This window comes from Lygodium microphyllum, chromosome 1 (assembly GCF_053477565.2).
Source record: "Lygodium microphyllum isolate KBCC chromosome 1, Lygodium_microphyllum_v1.1.10, whole genome shotgun sequence".
Classification (NCBI taxonomy): domain Eukaryota; kingdom Viridiplantae; phylum Streptophyta; class Polypodiopsida; order Schizaeales; family Lygodiaceae; genus Lygodium; species Lygodium microphyllum.
The window spans coordinates 179,159,894-179,175,418 of NC_141135.1; the positions used below are offsets into that span (position 1 = coordinate 179,159,894).

Here is a 15,525-nt window from a genome sequence, read left to right on the forward strand (position 1 = left end):
CTTATACTGACGTTTAAAGCAACGAAAATGCAAACAAAAAAAATTGCCGTCGTCGTCGCAAAAAGCATCGTTATTGGCGACGCCATAGAACAGTCGGTATTGGCATCGCTATTAGCGTCGTTATGCGCGTCGCAAACCGTCGCTATAAGCGTCGGTATTTGCTATAAGTGTCGGTATTGGCATTGCTATCAGCGTTGCAAATAGCGATGCCAATATCGACGGTTTGCGACGCGCATAACGACGCCAATAGTGATGCGAGCAGTAAAATTTACGACGCTAATAGCGACGGTAACAAGGAAAAGAAGAATTTGTGGCAGGGTAGCAAGCTGCCCTGCCACATATATCACAATTTGCTTTATGAGAGCCATACAAAATAGTTTTTGCACTACTGTGTACAATGCGCTTGCAAACAAAAACAATGTATACTGAAATCATAAAATTGGTACATGAAATAAATACATGATCGCATAAAAAGTGATTGGTATAATCATGACAGGATATCACTAATACATAGAAAATGTCTACATAGATCAGGCGACTCAAAAATAAAGGTGTATGAGCTCCAGGGATCCAAGGGCGAGCTGCGCATCCTCGTCCCCCGAAAGCTCGTCCCACCACAAAGGAGCATCGAACAGACTCTGCAGAAAAAGAAACAACACATCAGTCCACCATACAGTAATGCATTCAAATATCTCATGGTAACTACGGGCAAGAAAGATGAGTGACTTACACGACCGCCGCGTTTATACAATCGGTCGATCAATGCAGTGAGACCGTGCCTCACTGCATATCGAGTCTCAAGGCCAGTCGGATCGCGATTTGTAATGGAGTGCTGCAAAGAAAACAAAATGCTAACTGTTAGAAACATGATTGTCAGTACAAACAATATCTCAAAAAAATAAACAAGCAAAACAAAAGAAAAACTTAAAAAGTCCTCCAAATATGTCATGTGGCCGTCACTCCCAAGATGATGGATCACTCGGGCCTCGAGTCGTGCCCTCGCCGTCTCGCACTGCTGACTCCAATATCTTGGAGAATCTGTAGCCTCCTCCCTCAGTCGGCGCCAATCCTCTGCATCTAACCACTCTAGCTTTGCAGCCCTACTCTTGATTGCCTTGCATGCGTCGGATCGTCTATGTGATATGTATGCATGCATGCAATCCATCATCCAACCCGTAGAGAATCTATCTACTGCGGTTGGCACCGGAAACTTCTCGTGCAAGGATGCTACTATGTTGTCCTTGCTTCCCTCTGGTATGTTCTTCCAATGATCCAAGACGTTGTGCCGAAAAACGTATTGGCACAACTCTCTCATGCGAGCCATCACCCTCCTCTCCTCATCATTCATGATGATGGCCCTTGACCTACTATCGACTAGATATCCATAACCCCTAGGAGTCTGCCTAAGATGGGCCCTCTCCCATCTGCGTCCACGCTCCTGAGCATATCCAGGAGACCCCTCTGCATCCGGTGTACCAACGGGGGTAATCTCTCTTGGAGTTGCACCCACAGGGGTGCCACCTACTGATGGCTGCACAAAAGCCGGAGTAACTGGAGTAGACGTCCCCACAGGTGTGACAAATTCTGGAGGTGACGCAGCTCCAGCTAAACAACGAGACGGAGACACCGCGTCCGTGTCTCCACAACATCCACTTAAGCCACGAGAGCGAGGAGTCGCACCTGTATCCTGTGTCAACCGCGGGCTCACTGCCTCTGTATCTCTGCAGCATCCCTCTAATCCCGATGCACTCCCTTCCTCTCGCCCGAGTCATGAGCGTCGAGATCATTTGCTCAAAGCCGAAGCATTTGATCGCGCTGAAGCAGATCCAGCAAAGCGCCCTGACGAAGACCGAGACAGCTCTTAGTCTGCCATCTTTCTGAATCTGGCGATCTGGTATGGAGACATGCGTGCGAAGATGTCGTGTAACTCCTCATCGCTCATCCCTCGACTCATCCTTAAAATGTCACGTGCACATATTAAAAATAATGTTAGAATAATCAATTTAAATCATACAAAGCACAGTAATATAAATCATTTAAAAAAAATCTCACTTAAAATGCATATCTTACGTACCCTTATAAGCGATTGGTCAACGAATTGAGTAAGTGGATGCTCCAAGTATGAAGTATCCTATGGTCCCATGTTAATCTCCTTACACAACTCCGCATATATTGGAAGGTCGATAGACATGTCACTACAAAAGAATGAGTCCACCTCATTCTCAAAGAATTCTTGGACTCCTGTATTTTCATCATTGTTAGCCGATGCTGGCTCCAAGCTTTCGACGACCTCCACCCCTTGCAATATCGACCCCTCTATTTGCATATTATCTTCATCTATGCTCGGAACATCGCTTTGATCATATACTCTCGTACTTCGAGGAGTTGAAGGTATAACATACCACCATCGAGGTTGTCGGGGGTTTGAATAGAAGATTACCTATTCACAAACACATACAAGAGAGTTCAAACCATTGTGACATAAACCATGTCGTAATACAATTAGCAAGCAAATGAGTCCATGCATCTGTTCACAATGGGCCGGCAACATAAAGGTGTCGTGCAAATCCGTCCATTTTTTTTCGGAATCTATTTCGAGAAATCCAGATGGACCTCGTCAAACTGTTGCTCCAGCTCCTCCAAGTACCACTTTGAACCATTGCACATCAAATAGTATCATGGAGAACCTATGGTAATCCACCGTAACAATACTTTGCAAGTTTCCAAAATACTCCATCTCATCCACAACCGTATTTGGATCCGTTGCTCGTCGCCGGCTCTCTTGCTCGAACCTTGCCATGATACCACAGTCCATTGTGGAGCGCATTTTGTCAATACGCTCCACACGAAAAATGCCGTCCGCGCGACCACACTGCACTATATATTTTGTACTGTACATTGAAACACTCAAATTAGATGTCGCATATAAATTTTAGATACGACAGATTCTAAACCCCTCATCACCTTTGGTTTACATCCCCTCGAGAATTCCCACTCCTCCATTGAGACCTCTGTCCCTTCGCGAGACGCTGCGGTCAAAGCTCCATGCAACTATCGCGTTGACATAAACCGTGGCATCTCCTCCATGCCTTCGGAATATCAAATCGGTCGATGATGCGTACTACGTCGGAATTCATCTCCATAGAGGCATGGTACAACATACAAAAGCGATTCACTTTCTCTTCCATTGAGGCATCCATTCTTTTTTCTACCCCATTTCCAACCACCACATCTTCAGTTAATCTATCATCGTCCTTCAGCAACCATAGCATTTCATTGTCTGGTTTCACCATTGGTTATCAAAGAAACTTCATGCTTATTGCTTGTTGATGCTTATTGATTACTTTGCATGCTATACTAATGTCTATGGTTGATGCCATATACTTGGCCGTGCTTCTAGAATGTACTTGGATTGAGATTGAAGCTTAGTCTCATTGAGTTTGATTGTCACTTCTCACATCAAGCATTAATTTAAGACACTTCATGCCTCTTATCATTGGATGATACATGAGCCATTTGTTAGATATATTATAGTGAGACAATAGGACTAATTGTGACATGTGCATGCTTTCTTGATACTCATTGGATGCAGTACCCCTATCGTAGGATGGTTTGATGTTTTGTCTTGGATCTAGTACTTATATCTGTCATAGTGTTGTCAGTGGTATTTATATGCTTCTAGGTTATGTATTGAGCCTTAGTTCCCTCTCTCATTTCCTTTTCTCTCTCCTCTCTCTCATTTTTCTCTCTCTTCTCCCTCTTATTTCATTTTCTCTCTTCCTCTCCCTCTCTCATTTCATTTTCTTCCTTAAATTTTTTATTTGGAAAATATCTCCCTCTCTTCCTGCTAGCTTTCACTCAAGAGGTCCTTTGATTTAAATGCTCCTAACACTCTCCAATGAGTTACATTGTGAGTTCAATTTGAATGCAACCCATAGGGTGTTTTATCTAGAGAACTAATTTCATGTCGTAAGTAAAAAAAATTCACTAATTTCTTTCCTAATACAATTGATAAGCATTAGACATAACTAATCCTCCATAGCAATCATTAGACATAACAATATACATAACTAATTTCTTTCCTAATGTAATTGATAAACGTTGGACATAACTAATCCTCCATAGCAATCATCAATCAATGCAATTCAAATCTCTACTACAAATGATTAGAGAGTTTTTAAATAAAAAATTGAGTTGTTGATTTCTATATACTCTAATATACTCAACCAATCAAATCATCATCTCAAATCAATTCAGCCTCACAATCCAAGCATGGCTCCCTCAATTGGTTACGCCACTCCATTTTGCAATCCATCCATTCCTCAAGTACTCCAACAAAGAGAGGAAGCATAGAAAAGAAAGAGAGATATCCCAACCTCATCTCAACTCCACCCCTCGCCCTCCAAATTGTAGAAGAAGAAGGGGGAGAAGAGAAGCATGCAAGATAGGAGAGAAGCTTCACTCTTCTAGTTCCTCACTTAATTCCTCTCTCACTCTCCCTCACCCTCACCCTCACCCTCACCCTCGCCCTCAATGTGAAGCATAAAAAGATAGGATACAAGGAGAGAGAAGAGAGCTCTCAAGTTTGCACACACAAGAATGATCTATGCATGCATTTTATGTTAATTTGAACACTTCAAAAAAGTGAATAGAGAGTTTTGCCCACAACCTCTTCCATTTCCTCCCTCTCCCTCCCTCTCCCTCTCCCTCCCTCCCTCCCCCTCCCTCTTCCTCTCCCTCTCTTTATCTCTCATTTCCTCTCCCTCTCACAATATATCCTAACACTATCCAAAAGCAAAAGGGAGAGGGAGAGAGAGAATGCACTCTCCCTCCCTCTCCCTCTCCCTCTCCCTCTCCCTTTCCCTCTCCCTCTCCCTCTCTTTCTCTCCCTCTCTCATTTCCTCCCCCTCCCTATCCCTCTCTTTCTCTCCTTCTCTCTTTCTCCTTCTCTCTTTCTCTTTCTCTCCCTCCCTCTCCCTCTCCCTCTCTTTCTCTCTCATTTCCTCTCCTAAACAAGCAAAAGAGAAAGTGATTTAAACCCTAAACAAGCAAAAGGAGAGAATAGACTCACCGACGAGATATGACAATTGTGGGGCGGCTCCTCTTCGAGATGAAGGCTCCTCCTCTCCTTTGCGAACAACGGCGGCGGCAGCGGCAAGCCTTCTTCCTCTCCCTCTCTTACGATGATCACTCACTCTCTCTCTCTCTCTCTCTCTCTCTCTCTCTCTCTCTCTCAAAACAGTAGACGCAAAAACACGAAATAAACTCGTGCTCGGTTTTGGTTTGTTTTTTTTTCCCTGTGGAGCGTTGCTATTTGTGATGCAAATAGCGACGTAAATAGCGACGCAAATAGCGATGCCGCTACCTGCCGTCGCTATAGGGTTAACCTCATGAACTACAAAACTACAAGAAAACTACAAGAAAATGACTCTCATGAACCTGCAAGGGTTTTAGCAACTGATCATAAACATCTTGACCCTGACTGCTATGCATAGCTATGCCATCTGGGCTAATAAGTGCCTCATTTTCAGCATAAACTTCTTGTTGTAATGGCACTCTAGCTACTTTAAAATCAGTCACAAAGCATACTAAATGCTCAGCAAGAGTCTTGAGAGGTGTTTACTTCTCATAGAAGAGAGCATGATGGTTGCGTATGACCTACTTGGAATCCAAATCCCATAATATGTAGGCCTTAAAGTCACCATCTCCATAACCAAGGAAGATACATCTACGTGACATAGGCTCATGTGGCATACGTACAGATGCCTAGCAGCTAAACATCCTCAAGTAATCATAGAAGGGCTACATGCCACTCCATGCCTTATGGGGTGTAATACGATCCAAGGTCAAGCATGACGTCTTATTAACCAAACCATCATAAGGGCCTCAGTCCAAAAGCCATTAGACAACCCAACTGTGGTAAGCATAGAAGCAACATTTGCTTGTAAGGGTAGGCACATGCCATGAGCAATTCCAGAATACCGTTGGCACAAGAAATCAATGCCATACTGCTGACAAGAGGTCTGAAAGCTAGGAGAGAGAGCATGACTCTCATAATCCATCTACAAGCACATAGACCATCTACCAGCAGAATCCATAAACCCGTCAAGTATAACAGTAGTATCCTCAATCTGCATTAAGGGAAAAGTCCAAACATGGTGGGTAGCATGATAAAAAAATGTCACAAAGTACGATGCTCCACCAAGTGAGTGGAAAGGCATAGGTCCATATACTACACAATGGACAAGATCTAGAGGAGCATGCCTCGTACGATCGCCATAAGCCAAGGAGGCTCTGTAAGGACCAAGAGTACAATCAGGGCAAGCATCAAGATCTATAAGTGACATATTAGGCAGCAATGAGTTTGAATGAGACAATATCTCCATCTCTTTGTGGTGCATATAGTCTAGGCGATAATGCCATAAAAATGCATGTGGTATCCAGATAATTGCAACCATAGAATCTCCCACATGAGAGACATGCACTGGGTAATGAGAACTAACTCTAGAACCTTTGGCCAAAACCAAGCAACCGCGACAGATCTTTCATTACCTTTCCTGAAGAGAAATAGTATATCCTGCATTATGCGATTGATTGACAGAAATCAAGCTCTTACTAAGCATGGAAACATGTAAAACATCCCTGAGTATAAGAGAAGTCCCATTAGGCAAAGCTAGGTGTATATCCCTTGTATCACAAGGAACTTTTAATCATTCCCTACATAGGACAAAAAAGGGAATTCCCTATCAATTCCCTAGTAAAAAATACACATAAGTAGGGAGAGTAAATCATAGGAAAAATGGAACATTTCCTGGTTTGAGAAACTAGGGAATCTCATTTGAAATTTCCTACATAGGAAAATTTCCCTACATAGGAAAAAATGTGATTTCCCTGCATAGGAAATTTTTCCTACATAGAAAAATTTCCTACATAGGGAAAAATAAAATTTCCTACCCTCCTTTCTCTAACTAGAAAACGTTCCATTTTTCCTATAATTTACTTTTTCTACTTATGTGTGTTTAACTAGGGAATTCATAGGGATTCCTCTTTTTTTCTTTCTTATGTAAAAAAATCTCCATGTGTGGGGATTTTTCAACATAACAAAAGTTTACTTTCCCTACATGGGAAAATTTTCTTGCATATGATAGTTTCCCTACCTAGGAAATTTCTTATATAATTCTATTTTTTCTCTAACTTAGAGATATTACATTTTTCCTAGTTTGCGCATGCATACTTTTGTCTATTTTTAAGTAAAAATTTATATTAAGAATTCTCAACTAGAAATTTACATAGAGATTATTTAGTTAATTTCAAATAAGACCTAGTATGCATCTAATTAATTAATATAAACTCAACAAATAAAAACATCAATACATAGTTTCCATGAAAGAGAAAAAACAAATTTTCTAAAGTAATAATGAGTTTACAAATGAGCAGTGTATAATAACACTGCTACAATCTTGACATCATCCAGACTAATGATATTGTTGCTTGTGGCTATTACAATCTTGCCATTCTCTAAAAGCCAATGAACAATCTCATGTATCATATTATCACTTGTTGGTTTTTTTGAATCCTTACAAAAGATCCAAAAGCTAACATCAGTATTTTTAAGATTTATATATGTACTTTTCAATGAAAAGTACATATCATGAATCGTATGCATACCGAGGTACTTCAAAAGTATCATCTCCATATTTTGTTTCGTCATATCAACTTGCATTATAAAATAAATCACAAAATATTCAATTAATATAATTTATTTTAAATTAAGTAAAATATGATATTTAAAAATACATATTTATATTATTATAATTTTAAACAAAAACCATGAATAAATAAAAATTAACTCTTAAGAAAGTTACCCTTTGAATATCACCGAAAATATCAATTTCAATGCTTGGAGTTGAAATATCCTTACATTCCTAATTTTAAAAAAAAACTAAATTAGATTATTCTTCCAATGTAAAACTTATAAAAATACAAAATTCATGTATAATACCTTTAGTTTCTTTTCTTTGATATTGTTACCTCCTTTTTTGCTTGTTTGTTGCAAAGATTCATCATTTTTTAATTTGGCTTTAATATATATATATATAATTAAATAATAAATCACATTTAGAATTTCACAACATTATGAACCTGGGATCTTCACTCATCATCTTCTTTAGAAGAGCCATCATCTCTATGCTAGAAAGCTGACATTTGAAACCTACACAAATGTAGTGACTATGAGAAAATGGATATTAATTCTATTGAAAAAATATTAGAAAACATAAAAAAGAATGTTAATAAACATACCATCATAAGATTGTTGAGTCATGTGCAACTGAACACCACATAATATGTATGCTTTTTTTTCTTCTATTGATTATCATTGTTTTTGTTTTGATTGCATGCCATCTCTTTTTTGTGGATACACACAACCACCAATCTTTCCATTCTGGATCCTCTCCTCTCACATTCCAATCATTTTCTTGCAAGTGGAACTTAGTCAACCATCCCACTTTAACTTCCTTCATTTCATAATTAACTGACCTTATGATGACATATTTTAAGTCATTTTTCCCACACATTGCTGATAAATCACATTTCATATAAATGATTTTCATTCTCCTCTAGCCAAGGAGGGATACAACCAATGCAACCTATCTTTGTTAAGAATGACCTTTCTCTCAAATCCTTTGTCTCATATACAATAATAGAAATTCCATGTTGAAGTGGGATAAATTTATGTAATAATGATTGTATTCGTCTAATACAGTCCCATGAAAATGGCACAAAAGTATTTTGCAACCGAGTCATGCATGTAGTGGTATCCACAACCAAACTTTCGTGCCCCCTTTCAATCATAATACACTGTCTTTACTTTTGTAGAAAGCCTCCATAACTCTTTTGCTCTATCAACACATGATACATGCATGAGACCTAATGTATGCCATTCTAGACATTCATCACATCTATCAAGATCCACTAAGTATCCCATCAGGTAGTAAGAGAGCTTTGTGAAACTGTCTTATCATCCTTCGATGTGGCATAAGTTTGTCAATCTAGTCTTTTGTTATATGAATGAGTACCCATGTAAAGAAAATCCGCCTTTGATAATTTGCATAAGAAATTTCATTGTCTTTGTTATTTGTTTTGATATTAACATATGTCGAGACCATTCGTTCATATGTATAGCACCAAAAAGCATCATGGCTACCGTGATGAAGAATATCATCCAAGAACTCTTCGAAACTTATAATTGATATAACAAAAAGATAAATTATTAAATTAAAATATAGATACTATAAATACATAAACAAAAGAAAAGTTGAGAAGAGTTTATACTTGCAACATGCTCCAATGGTGCTGAGTTGGATCCTAAGAGTTCTTCAGACCTTACTCTCAAAGAACCAAGCAATTCTCTCAAAGCATCTACATCTTCTCTACCAAAGACAGCGATTTCTTTTTTTTTTCAGAAAGCCTCTTTTTCCCCCAGGAAAGCGGGCCAATTTTAGCATTAATCACAATTTTTTTTTATATGGACCAAACCTCCTTCCAGTACGCTTGCAATATCTGGGCTGAAATCCTTTGCTCTTTGGGAGCACATGCCAAACTGTGCACATATCTTTTCTGGACTGATCTGTTGCTTAACCATTTCAATAATCTTATCACCATATTGAGACACCATGGCCTTGCATTGCTGATTCATGACACCAGATGCTCCAATGGCCTCATTTATAGCTGTTATGATTCCCGTTGGCCCAGCCATCAAAGATGTTCCAGAATCAGCAATAGCAGCACAGCCATTGGCACAGAAACCTGTTGTCTTTCCACCTACGAGAAAGTCTCCCATATCAAACTACCAGTAGCCTTTTCGTGTGACTGGCACATAAGTATGTTGTCCAATGTAATGTCTAGGATCCATGCCACCAAAGATGAGCTCAATATGCTGCAGCCATGCCCAAAGAATGCCACATGCTTGAAGCCCGACCACATCTGTTATACATGTCCACAAGTGTATTGCCAACATGAAACTCATTATCTAGCCCCCTTTTTTATATCTCTACATGAAGTTCTCGGCTTTTATCTAAAGCTCCTATGATGCTATGATTTTAGGCTGTAAACAAATGTACTAGCATCAGCAGAAATACCATCCAGTTGTAGATGTTGGAAACATCCTCACAAAGCCCATAATCGGCATATCTTGAAATAAGTGTAGCCCATGAGATTGCATCTCAAGTTACCAGTCTACCAAAACTCCTTGTTCTTCTCCGTCTTCAGCATAGAATGAAAGAGCAAACATAACAACTAAGTATGTACAAAGTATCTAATCACACGCACAACTTTTGGGTGGTTTTCACACCTCGAATGCGCAGCAATACGACAACGTCTAGGCAATGATTGAGATAATACATGGCTTCCAACGGGGTTGTCATCACTCATAGTAGCATTATCTCTCAAAGGGTTTTGACTACTTTCATAAGCCACAACTGATGGACGCATATTGCCATTCATATCTTGATGACTATGTGCATAATAAGTTTGTCTTGTAACATCTTGATAGCCAAGAGATGAATGTCTGCACTTGTAATTGCACTGACATCTCATGATATGATTCATTATAACTACCTGAAATATAAACATTTATCAAAGCTAATTAGTCCATACATTCTTAAAATAAATTAAAGTTATAAGTAAGACATAACTTTTTTTAATAAGTTTCAATCATACAACAAATATTAATAGATTAGGAATGTCAAATTAATTGAGGGAAATAATTAGCACAATAGACTTGTGTAGATGAGTAATTAATGCAGAAGTCTAGTCTAGGAAACCTAGAAGGCCACACCTTCTAAAAAGTTTAGTATGCTTCTTTAGAGGCTAGTTAGGTTTGAAGTTTCAAACAAGAGATAAAAAATTAGTAAGTGAATGCTTAGTTTAGGGCATTTTCCTTTATATGAGTGCAGAGAACAAATATGTTAAACCACACACAAAAGGGATAACTGTTGTGACGGACTACTAAGTCCCAAGAACACTACCTTCCTTTTTGTGTTTAGTTTGGCATCTCAAACTATTTAGTATACAATTTTTTTTTTGTATATTTATTATTGAGATAACTTCAATTTATTCTAAGAATTCTTTAATACCTAGGATTATAATAATGTCTCTAATAATGTATGGATTGATTCACTAGATTTGGTGCCACCTTTGCTTCACGTCACATATATATCATTTGTGCCTAAACTTGCAATCCTATCTTCGAGGCTTAATATTTGTTAGAAATGCGGGATCTAGAGCATGGCATAACCAGAAGCTATGGAGGATGGAAAGAGAAGTGTAGACTCATGATGGAATGGACACTGTTTGTTACACAAGTGAATTAGGTTCCAAGATTGAGACTTGGACTCATAAACACAATCTTGTGTATGTGGACAATGACATTGACACTTTACTGAAATGAAAAGAGTACTATCATTGTATTAAGAAAGGAAGCAAGTACAATGCTTTATAGGAAAGTAGGAAACTGCAGTAGGCACCATTGTGCATATGGGATAAGTTAGCCTGCATGTCCTTGACCCTGAGACTCCATACAAAGAGGCTGTTTGAGTGTGATTGCTGATTCTCAACACCCCTCCTCAATCACAACTAGGAAAGGCACAAAGTGTGTAGAGGCTGTAATGAGAACCACCTGCAAAGTGTGGGCATACCACAGACATGGCAAAACACCAGAGGCTATCGCAGAAAAAGCTAAGTGTGGGTACCATAAACATGGTGGACATCCAGAGGCTGTAACAGGGGCCTCACAAAGTGTACAGGGACTGTAATGCCAAGTTACATAAGGAGTTTACAAAGCTTATGGCAGGAAGCATTAGGGCAAGGAAAATACAAGGCTATTAAAACAGTCTATCAGAATTATGAGAGTACAAGGACTGATGAGTCTTGTCCTTCCGATCCTGGTGGTCTTCATCTTCATCTTCTTCCTTTGCTCCATTTTCTTCTTCTTCTTTGACTGCGACTAGATAGGCCTTTTGGGATCTCTTTCTTGCGTGGCAGAACTTCTCGGTGTGTCCGGTCCTTTTGCAGAAGTCACAAAAGAGCTGATCCTTCTTGCCTTTGTACCTGTTGCCAACATATAATGCATGCTCATCTCTAGAGGTACTTGGTTCTTCTTTAGTTTTTAGCTTCTTTTCTTCTTCTAACAGTGATGCCTGGATATCAACAAGTTCAGGATTTGGCATCTTGATTAAAGTTGTTGATACATTATTATATTCAGGAGGCAAGCTCTTAAGTAGAACACCGATGCAAACATCTTCATCCATTTTAATGTTGATTCCTGCAAGTTGGGTTAGGAGTCCTTCCATGTAATTAAGATGTGTGGCAAGTGATGTGTTGGACTTCATTTCAAGCCTGAAGAACTCAATCAGGAGACCATACTTTGATGATTTAGATTGTGCACCGAACAGGGTGTCAAGTCTTTTCCACGTATCCTGTGAGGTCTCACAGTTATCCACATGATAAATATAACTGTCGTCTAGCTCCAGTTTGATAATGGCCTGAGCTCTGTCATCATTCTTTTGCCAAGTAGTTGCAAGGTCCGCGTCCCGAGGTTTCTTCTCTTTGCCATTTGTGATGGCCCAGAGACCCTTCTTCATCAGAATGAGCTTGATGCGGGTTTGCCAAGTGTGGAACCCGACTCCTTTGAATCGAGCATTTGGAGAGTCTTTTCCCATGTTAGATTTACGGGAACAGTAGCAAATCAACTTCAGACTTATTGGATTTGAGCAACAGAAGAATTGATTGAGAGACACAAGTGTTAAAAAACACTAACTGAGTGTCAATTAATACCAAATCTGCAAAAGTCTTTTACTCTTTTAAAATCCAAGTGATCTTCCCCTTCTTGATTTGATGCTGATGCCTTCAAATCTGAGTGACAGTACTTTAACGAACTTCAGAGAGTATTGCTCAGTGATTAAAATCACTGTTGATAACTTCAGTGAGAGAAACAGTGAAAAATATCAAGATTTTGAAGCTTTTGGCTATGGTGGAATTAGGGTTTCTGAGACAGGGGCCTGGTTTTTTGCTGATTTCAGGAGCTATAGTGGATCATTTTCAAAACTTTTTATATGCCTAGGAAGCTGATTTCATGGGCTACAAAAGCCCTATCATGATCATCAACATCATGGTCAGTGTGCAACACGCAGGAGCCGCGAACAGAATCGGCGCAGTCTGGGGCAGCAAGGTCGAATTTGTGCAATGCCAGAGCTGTAGCTTGCCAATGTGGTTGTTTGTTGTGCCAGGATGAAGCGCCTTGAGCAGAGGAACAACTCTCTAGAAGAAATCATGGGCTGAAATGGCCTGGTTGAAGAGTTATGGAAGCTCCAAGCAAGGTAGGTCCTGTCTGGCTATGGCAGACACAGAGCAGAGATTGGGGATTTTCACAATGCTGAGCTCCAGATGGTCCAATGTCTTGGATTGATGTGATACAGGGAAGCTTTGTGAGTTGGAGAATACTTTTCCAGAAGGAAGCTCCAAGAGATTTAACCTATGGAGTGAGATATAAGCAGTTCAATCTGACAGGGTGCTGCTGGCTATGGCTGCCATGGAAGCTTCAGTGAGAGTAGAGTTGGGCGATGAGGTCATGAGCTGACATTGAGCTAGACTGAGGTTGAAAGGAATCAAGAGAGGCTAGACAAGCAATGCCATGCCCAACTGGGCTCTGATACCATGTTAGAAATGCGGGATCTAGAGCATGGCATAACCAGAAGCTATGGAGGATGGAAAGAGAAGTGTAGACTCATGATGGAATGGAGACTGTTTGTTACACAAGTGAATTAGGTTCCAAGATTGAGACTTGGACTCATAAACACTACTATGCAATTTTCATTTTGCGTCTCTACTATTGAGATAACTTTAATATTATTCTAGGAATTCTTTAATACCTAGGATTATAATAATGCCTTTAATAATGTATGGACTAATTAGCCTTGATATATATTTAATGTAGATTTGGTGCCACCTTTGCGTGAGGTAACGTATATATCATTTGTGCCTAAACTTGCAATCCATGTCCTATAGGCTTAATATTAAAGAGCCTGAATACATGTCATTTTATAAGTGTGGAGAAAGAAGATGTTAAACCTCATGTAGAAGGGATAACTGACTATAACTAAGTCCCAGGGACACGACCTTCCTTTTTGTGTTTGGTTTGCCATCTCAAACTGTCTAGTATGCAATTTCTGTTTTGTGTCTCTATGATTGAGATCACATCAATTTATTCTAAGAATGCTTTAATACATAGGATTATAATAATGTCTTTAATAATGTATAAACTGATAAGCTTTGATAAATATTTAATGTAGATTTGGTGCCACGGCCTTTGCCTGAGGACGTCACACATATATCATTTATGCCTAAACCTGCAATCTGTGTCTTCTAGGTTTATTGTTAAACCACATGTCATTTCATGAGTGTGGAGAAAGAAGATTATAAAACCACACACAAAAGGGATAATTGTTGTGACGGACTGTCTAGAATGCAATTTTCATTTTGCATCTCTATTATTGAGATAACTTTAATTTATTCTAAGAATGCTTTAATACCTAGGATTATAATAATGCCTCTAATAATGCATGGACTGATTAGCTTTGATATATATTTAATGTAGACTTGGTGCCACCTTTTCCTGAGGTCATGTATATATCATTCATGCCTAAACTTGCAATCCATGTCCTCTAGGCTTAATGTTGAAGAGCCTAAACACATGTCATTTCATGAGTGTGGGGAAAGAAGATGTTAAACCCCATGTAGAAGGGAGGATTGTTGTGACGAACTATAACTAAGTCCCAAGGACATGAACTTTCTTTTTGTGTTTGGTTTGCCATCTCAAACTGTTTAGTATGAAATTTTTGTTTTGTGTCTCTATTATTGAGATCACTTGATAATAGAGATGCAAAACAAAAATTGCATAGTAGATAGTTTGAGATGCCAAACCAAACACAAATAGGAAGGTCGTGTCCTTGGGACTTAGTAGTCCGTCACAACAGTTATCCCTTCTGCGTGTGGTATAACATCTTCTCTCTCCACACTCATGAAATGACATATATTTAGGCTCTTTAACATTAAACCTAGAGGACACGGATTGCAGGTTTAGGCACAAATGATATATGCGTGACCTCAAAAAATGACAAACTGAACAAGATATTCATCACAATCAAACCAAAAAAAAATTAAACCTTAAAATGATCAACTAATATCTTGAGCAAATACAAATTGCGAATACAAAGCATAAACGTAAACATTTATCTTTTAATGATTAGTGTGAATACATAAGTCAAAAAGAGAAAATTAAATTTAATGACCGTGGAAGGTAACATTTTGTAATAGAAATGAGAGGTTAATCAAGAGGATATATTTGTTTGATATAAGTATTAAAGCTAGTATTGTTGGTTTGTGCAAGATTCTCTTGCAACTTTATGAAGATCATATGGAGTAATGAGTGGATATTAGCTTGCAGTCACTTCTATGGTTTGAGTTTTA

General features: G+C 39.0%; 1 pseudogene; it reads right to left on the reverse strand.

Annotated features, from left to right (window-relative positions):
• Window positions 1–9,505: 9,505 nt before the first annotated feature.
• Window positions 9,506–9,841, reverse strand: LOC148042034 (phytepsin pseudogene; annotated as a pseudogene).
• Between the last annotated feature and the right edge of the window lie 5,684 nt (window positions 9,842–15,525).